This window comes from Carcharodon carcharias, chromosome 19 (assembly GCF_017639515.1).
Source record: "Carcharodon carcharias isolate sCarCar2 chromosome 19, sCarCar2.pri, whole genome shotgun sequence".
Taxonomy (NCBI): Eukaryota; Metazoa; Chordata; class Chondrichthyes; order Lamniformes; family Lamnidae; genus Carcharodon; species Carcharodon carcharias.
In genome coordinates, this window is record NC_054485.1 from 114,575,979 (window position 1) to 114,591,543 (window position 15,565).

Sequence of the window (15,565 nt, forward strand, 5' to 3'; positions counted from 1 at the left end):
CGGTATTGAGGGACTGTAGCACTGTCAGAGAGACAGTACTGAGGATGTGGTGAACTGTCAGAGGGTCAGTACTGAGAGAGTGATGCACTGTCAGAGAGTCAGTACTGAGGGAGTGCGGCCATCTCAGGGTCAGTACTGATGGGGTGCGGCACTGTCGGAGGGTCAGTACTGAGGGAGCGCTGCACTGTCAGAGGGTCTGTACGGAGGGAGTGCTGCAATGTCAGAAGGTCAGTACAGAAGGAGTGCTGCACTGTCAGAGGGTCAGTACTGAGGGAGTGCTGCACTGTCGGAGGGTTAGTAATGAGGGAGTGCCGCACTGTCAGAAGGTCAGTACTGAGGGAACGCCGCAGTGTCAGAGCACAGTACTGAGGTAGTGCCGCACTGTCAGAGGGTCAGTTCTGAGGGAGTGCTGCACTGTCGGAAGGTGAGTACTGAGGGAGAGCTGCACTGCCGGAGGGTCAGTACTGAGGGAGTGCTGCACTGTCAGAAAGCCAGTACTGTGGGACTGCCGCACTGTCTGAGGGTCAGTACTGAGGGAGTGCTGCATTGTCAGAGGGTCAGTACTGAGGGAGTGCCGCACTGTCAGAGGGTCAGTACTGAGGGATTGCCGAACTGTCAGAGGGTCAGTACTGAGGGAGTGCTGCACTGTCAGAGGGACAGTACTGAGGGAGTGCTGCACTGTCAGAGCTCAGTACTGAGGGAGTTCCGCACTGTCAGATGGTCAGTACTGAAGGAGTGCTGCACTGACAGAGGGTCAGTACTGAGGGAGTGCTGCACTGTCAGAGGGTCAGTACTGAGGGAGTGCTGCACTGTCAGAGGGTCAGTACTGAGGGAGTGCTGCACTGTCAGAGGGTCAGTACTGAGGGAGTGCTGCACTGTCAGAGGGTCAGTACTGAGGGAGTGCTGCACTGTCAGAGGGTCAGTACTGAGGGAGTGCTGCACTGTCAGAGGGTCAGTACTGAGGGAGTGCTGCACTGTCAGAGGGTCAGTACTGAGGGAGGGCTGCACTGACAGAGGGTCAGTACTGAGGGAGTGCCGCACTGTCAGAGGGTCTTTACTGAGAGAGTGCTGCACTGTCAGAAGCTCCGTACTGAGGGGGTGGTGCACTGTCAGAGGGTCAGTACTGAGGGAGTGCTGCACTGTCAGAGGGTCAGTACTGCGGGAGTGCTGCACTGTCAGAGGGTCTTTACTGAGGGAGTGCTGCACTGTCAGAGGGTCAGTACTGAGGGAGTGCTGCACTGTCAGAGCGTCAGTACTGAGGGAGTGCCGCACTGTCAGAGGGTCAGTACTGAGGGAGTGCTGCACTGTCAGAGGGTCAGTACTGAGGGAGTGCTGCACTGTCAGAGGGTCAGTACTGAGGGAGGGCTGCACTGACAGAGGGTCAGTACTGAGGGAGTGCCGCACTGTCAGAGGGTCTTTACTGAGAGAGTGCTGCACTGTCAGAAGCTCCGTACTGAGGGGGTGGTGCACTGTCAGAGAGTCAGTACTGAGGGTGTGCGGCCATCTCAGGGTCAGTACTGAGGGAGTGCTGCATTGTCAGAGGGACAGTACTGAGGGAGTGCCGCACTGTAAGTACGGTCAGTACTGATGGATTGAGGCAATGTCGGAGGATCAGTACCGTGGGAGTGCCTTACTGTCGGAGGGTCTGTACGGAGGGAGTGCTGCACTGTCAGAGGGTCAGTACTGAGGGTGTGCTGCACTGTCAGAGGGTCAGCACTGAGGGAGTGCTGCACTGCCAGATGGTCAGTACTGAGGGAGTGCCGCAGTGTCAGAGCACAGTACTGAGGGAGTGCCGCACTGTCAGAGGGTCAGTACTGAAGGAGTGCTGCACTGTCAGATGGTCAGTACTGAGGGAGTGCTGCACTGTCGGAGGGTCTACTGAGGGAGAGCTGCACTGTCGGAGGGTCAGTACTGAGGGATTGCCGAACTGTCAGAGGGTCAGTACTGAGGGAGTGCAGCACTGTCAGAAAGCCAGTATTGAGGGACTGCCGCACTGTCTGAGGGTCAGTACTGTGTGAGTACTGCACTGTCAGAGCTCAGTACTGAGGGAGTGCCGCACTGTCAGATGGTCAGTACTGAGGGAGTGCTGCACTGTCAGAGGGTCAGTACTGAGGGAGTGCTGCACTGTCAGAGGGTCAGTACTGAGGGAGTGCTGCACTGTCAGAGGGTCAGTACTGAGGGAGTGCCGCACTGTCAGAGGGACAGTACTGAGGGAGTGCGGCACTGTCAGAGGGACAGTACTGAGGGAGTGCGGCACTGTAAGAACGGTCAGTACTGAGGGAGTGCTGCACTGTCAGAGGGTTAGTACTGAGGGAGTGCTGCATTGTCGGAGGGTCAGTACTGAGGGAGTGCTGCACTGTCAGAGGGTCAGTACTGAGGGAGTGCCGCACTTTAGACGTTCAGTACTGAGTGAGTGCCGCACTGTCAGAGGTCAGTACTGAGGGAGTGCCGCACTGTCAGAGGGTCAGTACTGAGGGATTGCCGAACTGTCAGAGAGTCAGTACTGAGGGAGTGCTGCACTGTCAGAGGGACAGTACTGAGGGAGTGCTGCACTGTCAGAGCTCAGTACTGAGGGAGTGCCGCAGTGTCAGATGGTCAGTACTGAGGGACTGCTGCACTGCCAGAGGGTCAGTATTGAGGGAGTGCTGCATTGACAGAGGGTCAGTACTGAGGGAGTGCGGCAATGTCAGAGGGTTATTACTGAGGGAGTGCTGCACTGTCGGAGGGTCAGTACTGAGGGAGTGCTGCACTGTCAGAAGGTCAGTACTGATGGAGTGCCGCACTGTCAGAGGGTCAGTACTGAGGGAGTGCCGCACTGTCAGAGGTCAGTACTGAGGGAGTGCCGCACTGTCAGAGGTCAGTACTGAGGGAGTGCCGCACTGTCAGAGGGTCAGTACTGAGGGAGTGCCGCACTGTCAGAGGGTCAGTACTGAGGGACTGCCGCACTGTCAAAGTGTCAGTACTGAGGGCGAGCTGCACTGTCAGAGGGTCAGTACTGAGGGAGTCCTGCACTGTCAGAGGGTCAGTACTGAGGGAGTCCTGCACTGTCAGAGGGTCAGTACTGAGGGAGTCCTGCACTGTCTGAGGGTCAGTACTGAGGGAGAGCCGCACTGTCAGAGGGTCATTACTGAGGGAGAGCTGCATTGTCAGATGATCAGTACTGAGAGAGTGCTGCACCGTCAGAGGGTCAGTACTGAGGGAGTGCTGCACTGTCAGAGGGTCAGTACTGAGGGAGTGCCGCACAGTCTGAGGGTCAGTATTGAGGGAGAGCTGCACTGTCAGAGGGTCAGTCCTGAGGGAGTGCCGCACTGTCAGAGGGTCAGTACTGAGGGATTGCTGCACTGTCAGAGCGTCAGCATTGAGGGACTGCTGCACTGTCAGAGGGTCAGTACTGAGGGAGTGCTGCACTGTCAGAGGATCAGTACTGAGGGAGTGCCGCACTGTCAAAGGATGAGAACTGACGGACTGTCGCACTGTCAGATGGTCAGCACTGAGGCAGTGCTGCACTGTCAGAGGGTCAGTACTGAGAGAGTGCCGCACTGTCAGAGGGTCAGTACTGAAAGAGTGCTGCACTGTCAGAGGGTCAGTACTGAGGGAGTGCTGCACTGTCAGAGGGTCAGTACTGAGGGAGTGCTGCACTGTCAGAGGGTCAGTACTGAGGGAGTGCTGCACTGTCAGAGCGTCAGTACTGAGGGATTGCCGCACTGTCAGAGGGTCAGTACTGAGGGAGTGCTGCACTGTCAGAGGGTCAGTACTGAGGTAGTGCTGCACTGTCAGAGGGTCAGTACTGAGGGAGTGCTGCACTGTCAGAGGGTCAGTACTGCGGGTGTGCTGCACTGTCAGAGGGTCAGTACTGAGGGAGTGCTGTACTGTCAGAGGGTCAGTACTGAGGGAGTGCCGCACTGTCAGAGGGTCAGTACTGTGGGAGTGCTGTACTGTCAGAGGGTCAGTACTGAGAGAGTGCTGCACTGTCAGAGAGTCAGTACTCAGGGTGTGCGGCCATCTCAGGGTCAGTACTGAGGGAGTGCTGCATTGTCAGAGGGACAGTACTGAGGGAGTGCCGCACTGTAAGTACGGTCAGTACTGATGGATTGCGGCAATGTCGGAGGATCAGTACCGTGGGAGTGCCTTACTGTCGGAGGGTCTGTACGGAGGGAGTGCTGCACTGTCAGAGGGTCAGTACTGTGGGTGTGCTGCACTGTCAGAGGGTCAGCACTGAGGGAGTGCTGCAGTGTCAGAGCACAGTACTGAGGGAGTGCCGCACTGTCAGAGGGTCAGTACTGAAGGAGTGCTGCACTGTCAGATGGTCAGTACTGAGGGAGTGCCGCAGTGTCAGAGCACAGTACTGAGGGAGTGCCGCATTGTCAGAGGGTCAGTACTGAAGGAGTGCTGCACTGTCGGAGGGTCTACTGAGGGAGAGCTGCACTGTCGGAGGGTCAGTACTGAGGGATTGCCGAACTGTCAGAGGGTCAGTACTGAGGGAGTGCAGCACTGTCAGAAAGCCAGTATTGAGGGACTGCCGCACTGTCTGAGGGTCAGTACTGTGTGAGTACTGCACTGTCAGAGCTCAGTACTGAGGGAGTGCTGCACTGTCAGCTGGTCAGTACTGAGGGAGTGCTGCACTGTCAGAGGGTCAGTACTGAGGGAGTGCTGCACTGTCAGAGGTCAGTACTGAGGGAGAGCTGCACTGTCAGAGGGTCAGAACTGAGGGAGTGCCGCACTGTCAGAGGGTCAGTACTGAGGGACTGCCGCACTGTCAAAGTGTCAGTACTGAGGGAGCGCAGCACTGTCAAATGGTCAGTACTGAGGGAGTCCTGCACTGTCAGAGGGTCAGTATTGAGGGAGTGCTGCACTGTCAGAGGGTCAGTACTGAGGGAGTGCTGCACTGTCAGAGGGTCAGTACTGAGGGAGTGCTGCACTGTCAGAGGGACAGTACTGAGGGAGTGCCGCACTGTCAGAGGGACAGTATTGAGGGAGTGCGGCACTGTCAGAGGGACAGTACTGAGGGAGTGCGGCACTGTAAGAACGGTCAGTACTGAGGGAGTGCTGCACTGTCAGAGGGTTAGTACTGAGGGAGTGCTGCACTGTCGGAGGGTCAGTACTGAGGGAGTGCTGCACTGTCAGAGGGTCAGTACTGAGGGAGTGCCGCACTGTAGACGTTCAGTACTGAGTGAGTGCCGCACTGTCAGAGGTCAGTACTGAGGGAGTGCCGCACTGTCAGAGGGTCAGTACTGAGGGATTGCCGAACTGTCAGAGAGTCAGTACTGAGGGAGTGCTGCACTGTCAGAGGGACAGTACTGAGGGAGTGCTGCACTGTCAGAGCTCAGTACTGAGGGAGTGCCACAGTGTCAGATGGTCAGTACTGAGGGACTGCTGCACTGCCAGAGGGTCAGTATTGAGGGAGTGCTGCATTGACAGAGGGTCAGTACTGAGGGAGTGCTGCACTGTCAGATGGTCAGTACTGAGGGAGTGCCGCACTGTAGACGTTCAGTACTGAGTGAGTGCCGCACTGTCAGAAGTCAGTACTGAGGGAGTGCCGCACTGTCAGAGGGTCAGTACTGAGGGATTGCCGAACTGTCAGAGAGTCAGTACTGAGGGAGTGCTGCACTGTCAGAGGGACAGTACTGAGGGAGTGCTGCACTGTCAGAGCTCAGTACTGAGGGAGTGCCACAGTGTCAGATGGTCAGTACTGAGGGACTGCTGCACTGCCAGAGGGTCAGTATTGAGGGAGTGCTGCATTGACAGAGGGTCAGTACTGAGGGAGTGCTGCACTGTCAGATGGTCAGCGCTGAGGGAGTGCCGCACTGTCAGAGGGACAGTACTGAGGGAGTGCCGCACTGTCAGAGAGTCTGTACTAAGGGAGTGCCGCACTGTCTGAGGGTCAGTACTGAGGGAGTGCTGCACTGTCAGAGGGATAGTACTGAGGGAGTGCCGCACTGTCAGAGGGTCAGTACTGAGGGAGTGCGGCAATGTCAGAGGGTTATTACTGAGGGAGTGCTGCACTGTCGGAGGGTCAGTACTGAGGGAGAGCTGCACTGTCAGAAGGTCAGTACTGATGGAGTGCCGCACTGTCAGAGGGTCAGTACTGAGGGAGTGCCGCACTGTCAGAGGTCAGTACTGAGGGAGTGCCGCACTGTCAGAGGTCAGTACTGAGGGAGTGCTGCACTGTCAGAGGGTCAGTACTGAGGGAGTGCCGCACTGTCAGAGGGTCAGTACTGAGGGAGTGCCGCACTGTCAAAGTGTCAGTACTGAGGGCGAGCTGCACTGTCAGAGTGTCAGTACTGAGGGAGTCCTGCACTGTCTGAGGGTCAGTACTGAGGGAGTGCCGCACTTTCAGAGGGTCAGTACTGAGGGAGAGCCGCACTGTCAGAGCGTCATTACTGAGGGAGAGCTGCATTGTCAGAGGGTCAGTCCTGAGGGAGTGCCGCACTGTCAGAGGGTCAGTACTGAGGGATTGCTGCACTGTCAGAGCGTCAGCATTGAGGGACTGCTGCACTGTCAGAGGGTCAGTACTGAGGGAGTGCTGCACTGTCAGAGGGTCAGTACTGTGGGAGAGCTGAACTGTCAGAGGGTCAGTACTGAGGGAGTGCTGCACTGTCAGAGGGTCTTTACTGAGAGAGTGCTGCACTGTCAGAAGCTCCGTACTTAGGGGGTGCTGCACTGTCAGAGGGTCAGTACTGAGAGAGTGCTGCACTGTTAGAGAGTCAGTACTGAGGGTGTGCGGCCATCTCAGGGTCAGTACTGAGGGAGTGCTGCACTGTCAGAGGGACAGTACTGAGGGAGTGCCGCACTGTAAGTACGGTCAGTACTGATGGATTGCGGCAATGTCGGAGGATCAGTACCGTGGGAGTGCCTTACTGTCGGAGGGTCTGTACGGAGGGAGTGCTGCACTGTCAGAGGGTCTTACTGAGGGTGTGCTGCACTGTCAGAGGGTCAGCACTGAGGGAGTACTGCACTGTCAGAGGGTCAGTACTGAGGGAGTGCTGCACTGTCGGAGGGTCAGTACTGAGGGAGTGCCGCAGTGTCAGAGCACAGTACTGAGGGAGTGCCGCACTGTCAGAGGGTCAGTACTGAAGGAGTGCTGCACTGTCAGATGGTCAGTACTGAGGGAGTGCTGCACTGTCAGAGGGTCTACTGAGGGAGAGCTGCACTGTCGGAGGGTCAGTACTGAGGGATTGCCGAACTGTCAGAGGGTCAGTACTGTGGGAGTGCAGCACTGTCAGAAAGCCAGTAGTGAGGGACTGCCGCACTGTCTGAGGGTCAGTACTGTGCGAATACTACACTGTCAGAGCTCAGTACTGAGGGAGTGCTGCACTGTCAGATGGTTAGTACTGAGGGAGTGCTGCACTGTCAGATGGTCAGTACTGAGGGAGTGCTGCACTGTCAGAGGGTCAGTACTGAGGGAGTGCCGCACTGTCAGATGGTCAGTGCTGAGGGAGTGCTGCACTGTCAGAGGGTCAGTACTAAGGGAGTGCCGCACTGTCAGAGGGTCAGTACTGAGGGAGTGCGGCACTGTCAGAGGGACAGTACTGAGGGAGTGCGGCACTGTAAGAACGGTCAGTACTGAGGGAGTGCTGCACTGTCGGAGGGTTAGTACTGAGGGAGTGCTGCACTGTCGGAGGGTCAGTACTGAGGGAGTGCTGCACTGTCAGAGGGTCAGTACTGAGGGATTGCCGCACTGTAGACGGTCAGTACTGAGGGAGTGCCGCACTGTCAGATGGTCAGTACTGAGGGATTGCCGAACTGTCAGAGAGTCAGTACTGAGGGAGTGCTGCACTGTCAGAGGGACAGTACTGAGGGAGTGCTGCACTGTCAGAGCTCAGTACTGAGGGAGTGCCGCAGTGTCAGATGGTCAGTACTGAGGGAGTGCTGCACTGCCAGAGGGTCAGTATTGAGGGAGTGCTGCATTGACAGAGGGTCAGTACTGAGGGAGTGCTGCACTGCCAGATGGTCAGCGCTGAGGGAGTGCCGCTCTGTCAGAGGGACAGTACTGAGGGAGTGCTGCACTGTCAGAGAGTCAGTACTAAGGGAGTGCCGCACTGTCTGAGGGTCAGTACTGAGGGAGTGCTGCACTGTCAGAGGGATAGTACTGAGGGAGTGCCGCACTGTCAGAGGGTCAGTACTGAGGGAGTGCGGCAATGTCAGAGGGTTAGTACTGAGGGAGTGCTGCACTGTCCGGGGGTCAGTACTGAGGGAGTGCTGCACTGTCAGAAGGTCAGTACTGATGGAGTGCCGCACTGTCAGAGGGTCAGTACTGAGGGAGTGCCGCACTGTCAGAGGTCAGTACTGAGGGAGTGCCGCACTGTCAGAGGTCAGTACTGAGGGAGTGCCGCACAGTCTGAGGGTCAGTATTGAGGGAGAGCTGCACTGTCAGAGGGTCAGTCCTGAGGGAGTGCCGCACTGTCAGAGGGTCAGTACTGAGGGATTGCTGCACTGTCAGAGCGTCAGCATTGAGGGACTGCTGCACTGTCAGAGGGTCAGTACTGAGGGAGTGCTGCACTGTCAGAGGATCAGTACTGAGGGAGTGCCGCACTGTCAGAGGTTCAGTACTGAGGGAGTGCTGCACTGTCAGAGGATCAGTACTGAGGGAGTGCCGCACTGTCAGAGGATGAGTACTGAGGGACTGTCGCACTGTCAGATGGTCAGCACTGAGGGAGTGCTGCACTGTCAGAGGGTCAGTACTCAGGGTTTGCTGAACTGTCAGAGGGTCAGTACTGAGGGAGTGCCGCACTGTCAGAGGGTCAGTACTGAGGGAGTGCCGCACTGTCAGATGGTCAGTGCTGAGGGAGTGCTGCACTGTCAGAGGGTCAGTACTAAGGGAGTGCCGCACTGTCAGAGGGTCAGTACTGAGGGAGTGCGGCACTGTCAGAGGGACAGTACTGAGGGAGTGCGGCACTGTAAGAACGGTCAGTACTGAGGGAGTGCTGCACTGTCGGAGGGTTAGTACTGAGGGAGTGCTGCACTGTCGGAGGGTCAGTACTGAGGGAGTGCTGCACTGTCAGAGGGTCAGTACTGAGGGATTGCCGCACTGTAGACGGTCAGTACTGAGTGAGTGCCGCACTGTCAGAGGTCAGTACTGAGGGAGTGCCGCACTGTCAGATGGTCAGTACTGAGGGATTGCCGAACTGTCAGAGAGTCAGTACTGAGGGAGTGCTGCACTGTCAGAGGGACAGTACTGAGGGAGTGCTGCACTGTCAGAGCTCAGTACTGAGGGAGTGCCGCAGTGTCAGATGGTCAGTACTGAGGGAGTGCTGCACTGCCAGAGGGTCAGTATTGAGGGAGTGCTGCATTGACAGAGGGTCAGTACTGAGGGAGTGCTGCACTGCCAGATGGTCAGCGCTGAGGGAGTGCCGCTCTGTCAGAGGGACAGTACTGAGGGAGTGCTGCACTGTCAGAGAGTCAGTACTAAGGGAGTGCCGCACTGTCTGAGGGTCAGTACTGAGGGAGTGCTGCACTGTCAGAGGGATAGTACTGAGGGAGTGCCGCACTGTCAGAGGGTCAGTACTGAGGGAGTGCGGCAATGTCAGAGGGTTAGTACTGAGGGAGTGCTGCACTGTCCGGGGGTCAGTACTGAGGGAGTGCTGCACTGTCAGAAGGTCAGTACTGATGGAGTGCCGCACTGTCAGAGGGTCAGTACTGAGGGAGTGCCGCACTGTCAGAGGTCAGTACTGAGGGAGTGCCGCACTGTCAGAGGTCAGTACTGAGGGAGTGCCGCACAGTCTGAGGGTCAGTACTGAGGGAGTGCTGCACTGTCAGAGGATCAGTACTGAGGGAGTGCCGCACTGTCAGAGGTTCAGTACTGAGGGAGTGCTGCACTGTCAGAGGATCAGTACTGAGGGAGTGCCGCACTGTCAGAGGATGAGTACTGAGGGACTGTCGCACTGTCAGATGGTCAGCACTGAGGGAGTGCTGCACTGTCAGAGGGTCAGTACTCAGGGTTTGCTGAACTGTCAGAGGGTCAGTACTGAGGGAGTGCCGCACTGTCAGAGGGACAGTACTGAGGGAGTGCTGCACTGTCAGAGGGTCAGTACTGAGGGAGTGCTGCTCTGTCGGAGGGTCAGTACTGAGGGAGTGCTGCACTGTCAGAGGGTCTGTGCTGTGGGAGTGCTGCAATGTTGGAGGGTCAGTACTGAGGGAGTGCTGCTCTGTCGAAGGGTCAGTACTGAGGGAGTGCTGCTCTGTCAGAGGGTCAGTACTGAGTGAGTGCTGCACTGTCAGAGGGACTGTACTGAGGCAGTGCGGCACTGTAAGAACGGTCAGTACTGAGAGATCTCTGCACTGTCAGAGGGTCAGGACTGAGGTAGTGCTGCATTGACAGAGGGTCAGTACTGAGGGAGTGCTGCACAGTCAGAGTGTCAGTACTGAGGGAGTGCTGTACTGTCAGAGGGTCAGTACTGAGGGAGTGCTGCACTGCCAGATGGTCAGCGCTGAGGGAGTGCTGCACTGTCAGAGAGTCAGTACTGAGGGAGTGCCGCACTGTCTGAGGGTCAGTACTGAGGGAGTGCTGCACTGTCAGAGGGACAGTACTGAGGGAGTGCAGCAATGTCAGAGGGTTAGTACTGAGGGAGTGCTGCACTGTCGGAGGGTCAGTACTGAGGGAGTGCTGCACTGCCAGAAGGTCTGTACTGAGGGAGTGCCGCACTGTCAGAGGGTCAGTACTGAGGGAGTGCCGCACTGTCAGAGGTCAGTACTGAGGGAGTGCTGCACTGTCAGAGGGTCAGTACTGAGGGAGTGCCGCACTGTCAGAGGGTCAGTACTGAGGGAGTGCCGCTCTGTCAGAGGGACAGTACTGAGGGAGTGCTGCACTGTCAGAGGGTCAGTACTGAGGGAGTGCCGCACTGTCAGAGGGTCAGTACTGAGGGAGTGCCGCAATGTCAGAGGGTCAGTACTGAGGGAGTGCCGCAATGTCATAGGGTCAGAACTGAGGGAGTGCCTCACTGTCGGATGGTCAGTACTGAGGGAGTGCTGCACTGTCGGAGGGTCAGTATTGAGGGAGAGCTGTACTTCTTAGGGTCAGCGCAGAGGGAGTGCTGCACTGTCAGAGGGTCAGTACTGAGGGAGTGCCGCACTGTCAGAGGGTCAGTACTGAGGGATTGCTGCACTGTCAGAGGGTCAGTATTGAAGGAGTGCTGCACTGTCAGAGGGTCAGTACTGAGGGTGTGCTGCACTGTCGGAGGATCAGTACTGAGAGAGTGCCGCACTGTCAGAGGGTCAGTACAGAGGGAGTGCTTCACTGTCAGAGTGTCAGTACTGAGGGAGTGTGGCACTGTCAGAGGGACAGTACTAAGGGAGTGCTGGACTGACAGAGGGTCAGTACTGAGGGAGTGCTGCACTCTCAGAGGTTCAGTACTGAGGGAGTGCTGCACTGTCAGAGGGTCAGTGCTGAGGGAATGCTGCACTGTCAGAGTGTCAGTACTGTGGGAGTGCTGCACTGTCAGAGGGTCAGTGCTGAGGGAGTGCTGCACTGTCAGAGGGTCAGTACTGATGGAGTGCCTCACTGTCAGAGGGTCAGTACTGAGGGAGTGCTGCAGTGTTAGAGGGTCAGTACTGAGGGAGTGCCGCACTGTCAGAGGGTCAGTACTGAGGGAGTGCCGCACTGTCAGAGGGTCAGTACTGAGGGTGTGCTGCACTGTCAGAGGGTCAGTACTGAGGGAGTGCCGCACTGTCAGAGGGTCAGTACTGAGGGAGTGCTGCACTGTCAGAGGGTCAGTACTGAGGGAGTGCTGCACTGTCAGAGGGTCAGTACTGAGGGAGTGCCGCACTGTCAGATGGTCAGTACTGAGGGAGTGCCGCACTGTCAGAGGGTCATTACTGAGGGAGTGTAACGTGATGCCGGATTTGGGGACAGATGCTTGTGAAACATTTGAAACATCGGAGAGTTGAGGAACTGAGAGAGGAGAGTGAATAAACCCTTCCTCCTGGTCATGGTGTTTCTTGAGACAGTGGGACGACCCTCTGAGGAACATTATGTGAATGGGTCACTGAGGCTTCGGATAAGTGATTAGGATAACTCCGGGGGGAGGTCTTTCGGGGCCTTTGCATTGACACTGAGTGCAGAGTTAAATTGAAGATGTGTAAATGTCCTCGAGAGCGGATTCTAGCGATTCCGCTTCCTGATATCTGAGGGACTTGCTCAGACATTTCAGAGGGCAGCTAAGATTCGGCCTCGTTGTTGTGGGTCTGGAGTCACATGTCGGCCAGACCGGGTAAGGGGGACGATTTCCCTCCCTAAAGGGGATTAATGACCCAGATCGGTTTTTGCAACAATCGACACTGGTTTCATGCTTACCAACAGAATTTTAATTCCAGATTTTTTAATTGACTCTCAATGCCCCCAGCTGCCGTGGTGAGGGTTTGAACCTGAACCTCTGTATCACTCGTCCATTGACAATATGTCTGGGTGGCAGCTGGATTCTGTCAGCAGCAGGTTCCAAACTGAGTTCTCAATGAGATTTGACACGTTAACTCTGTTTCACAGATGCTGCCGGGCCCGTTTTTATTTCAGCTCTGCAGCATCTGCGGTATTTTGCTTTTATTCTATCCGCAAACACATGGGAACACCAGCGGCTGGACGTTCCCCTCCAACCCTCACCCCATCCGGACTTGGAAATATATCGCCATTCCTTCACTGTCGCTGCGCCAAAATCCTGGAACTCCCTCCCTAACAGCGCTGTGGGTGTACCTACACCACACGGACAAAATCCTGGAACTCCCTCCCTAACAGCACTGTGGGTGTACCTACACCACACGGACAAAATCCTGGAACTCCCTCCCTAACAGCGCTGTCGGTGTACCGACACCACATGGACAAAATCCTGGAACTCCCTCCCTAACAGGGCTGTGGGTGTACCTACATCACATGGACTGCAGCGGGTCAAGAAGGCAGCTCACCCACCACCTTCTCAAGGGGCAGTTAGGGATGGGCAATAAATGCTGGGCCCAGCCAGCGACACCCAGATCCTGTGAATGAATGAAAAAGATGTGAGTGAGTTAGTCGAGAGTGCCAGCTGAGTCAGGTGTTGTTTGTGGAGTGTGGCAGCATTCTGCGCAGGGTCTCAGTCAGGTGTTGGAGGCTGGGAAGTTACCGGTCTCTCTCCCACTGCAGAAGGAAGCAGCTGGGGAAGAGGGAAGCCTCACTCCTCAGGAGAGCCTCACCAGTACATCACATTCAGGTTGTGTCAGGGAACAGCGAGGTAGCGGGGGGGGGGAGTCATCCTGTGGGGGGAGGACTCTACAGTTATATATTATACATTACAACTTCATTGGAAGTTTATGTGTTTACACAGTGAGTCTGCCGGTCACACCGCCCCCTGTGGCGGGAGGTCTGTATTTACACAGTGAGTCTGCCGGTCACACCGCCCCCTGTGGCGGAAGGTCTGTATTTACACAGTGAGTCTGCCGGTGTCACCGCCCCCTATGTCGGGAGGTCTGTATTTACACAGTGAGTCTGCCAGGTGCAGCGCCCCCTGTAGGTGGAGGTCTGTATTTACACAGTGAGTCTGCCAGCGACACTGCCGCCTGTGGCGGGAGGTCTGTATTTACACAGTGAGTCTGCCAGTAACACTGCCCTCCGTGGCGGGAGGTCTATATTTACACATTGAGTCTGCCAGGCGCTCCGCCCCCTGTCACGGGAGGTCTGTATTTACAAAGTGAGTCTGCCGGTCACACCGCCCCCAGTGGCGGGAGGTCTTTATTTACACCGTGAGTCTGCCAGGCGCTGCGCCCCCTGTGACGGGAGGTCTGTATTTACACACTGAGTCTGCCAGGCGCTGCGCCCCCTGTGGAGGGAGGTCTGTATTTACACTGAGTCTGCCAGGCGCTGCGCCCCCTGTGGCGGGAGGTCTGTATTTACACAGTGAGTATGCCAGGCGCTGCGCCCCCTGTGGCGAGAGGTCTGTATTTACACAGTGAGTATGCCAGGCCCTCCGCCCCCTGTGGCGGGAGGTCTGTATTTATGCAGTGAGTCTGCCAGTCCCTGCGCCCCCTGTGGCTGGAGGTCTATTTACACAGTGAGTCTGCCAGGCCCTGCGCCCCCTGTGGCGGGAGGTCTGTATTTACACAGTGAGTCTGCCAGGCGCTGCGCGCCCTGTAGCGGGAGGTCTGTATTTACACAGAGAGTATGCCAGGCCCTGCGCCCCCTGTGGAGGGAGGTCTGTATTTTTACACACTGAGTCTGCCAGGCGCTGCGCCCCCTGTGGCGGGAGGTCTGTATTTACACAGTGAGTCTGCCAGGCCCTGCGCCCCCTGTGGAGGGAGGTCTGTATTTACACACTGAGTCTGCCAGGCGCTGCGCCCCCTGTGGCGGGAGGTCAGTATTTACACAGAGAGTCTGCCAGGCCCTGCGCCACCTGTGGCGGGAGGTCTGTATTTACACAGAGAGTCTGCCAGGCCCTGCGCCCCCTGTAGCGGGAGGTCTATTTACACAGTGAGTCTGCCAGGCCCTGCGCCCCCTGTGGCGGGAGGTCTGTATTTACACAGAGATTCTGCCAGGCCCTGCGCCCCCTGTGGCGGGATGTCTGTATTTACACAGATAGTCTGCCAGGCCCTGCGCCCCCTGTGGCGGGAGGTCTGTATTTACACAGAGATTCTGCCAGGCCCTGCGCCCCCTGTGGCGGGATGTCTGTATTTACACAGAGATTCTGCCAGGCCCTGCGCCCCCTGTGGCGGGAGGTCTGTATTTACACAGAGATTCTGCCAGGCCCTGCGCCCCCTGTGGCGGGAGGTCTGTATTTACACAGAGATTCTGCCAGGCCCTGCGCCCCCTGTGGCGGGAGGTCTGTATTTACACAGAGATTCTGCCAGGCCCTGCGCCCCCTGTGGCGGGAGGTCTGTATTTACACAGAGATTCTGCCAGGCCCTGCGCCCCCTGTGGCGGGAGGTCTGTATTTACACAGAGAGTCTGCCAGGCCCTGCGCCCCCTGTGGCGGGAGGTCTGTATTTACACAGAGAGTCTGCCAGGCCCTGCGCCCCCTGTGGCGGGAGGTCTGTATTTACACAGAGAGTCTGCCAGGCCCTGCGCCCCCTGTGGCGGGAGGTCTGTATTTACACAGAGAGTCTGCCAGGCCCTGCGCCCCCTGTGGCGGGAGGTCTGTATTTACACAGAGAGTCTGCCAGGCCCTGCGCCCCCTGTGGCGGGAGGTCTGTATTTACACAGAGAGTCTGCCAGGCCCTGCGCCCCCTGTGGCGGGATGTCTGTATTTACACAGATAGTCTGCCAGGCCCTGCGCCCCCTGTGGCGGGAGGTCTGTATTTACACAGAGATTCTGCCAGGCCCTGCGCCCCCTGTGGCGGGATGTCTGTATTTACACAGAGATTCTGCCAGGCCCTGCGCCCCCTGTGGCGGGAGGTCTGTATTTACACAGAGATTCTGCCAGGCCCTGCGCCCCCTGTGGCAGGAGGTCTGTATTTACACAGAGATTCTGCCAGGCCCTGCGCCCCCTGTGGCGGGAGGTCTGTATTTACACAGAGATTCTGCCAGGCCCTGCGCCCCCTGTGGCGGGAGGTCTGTATTTACACAGAGATTCTGCCAGGCCCTGCGCCCCCTGTGGCGGGAGGTCTGTATTTA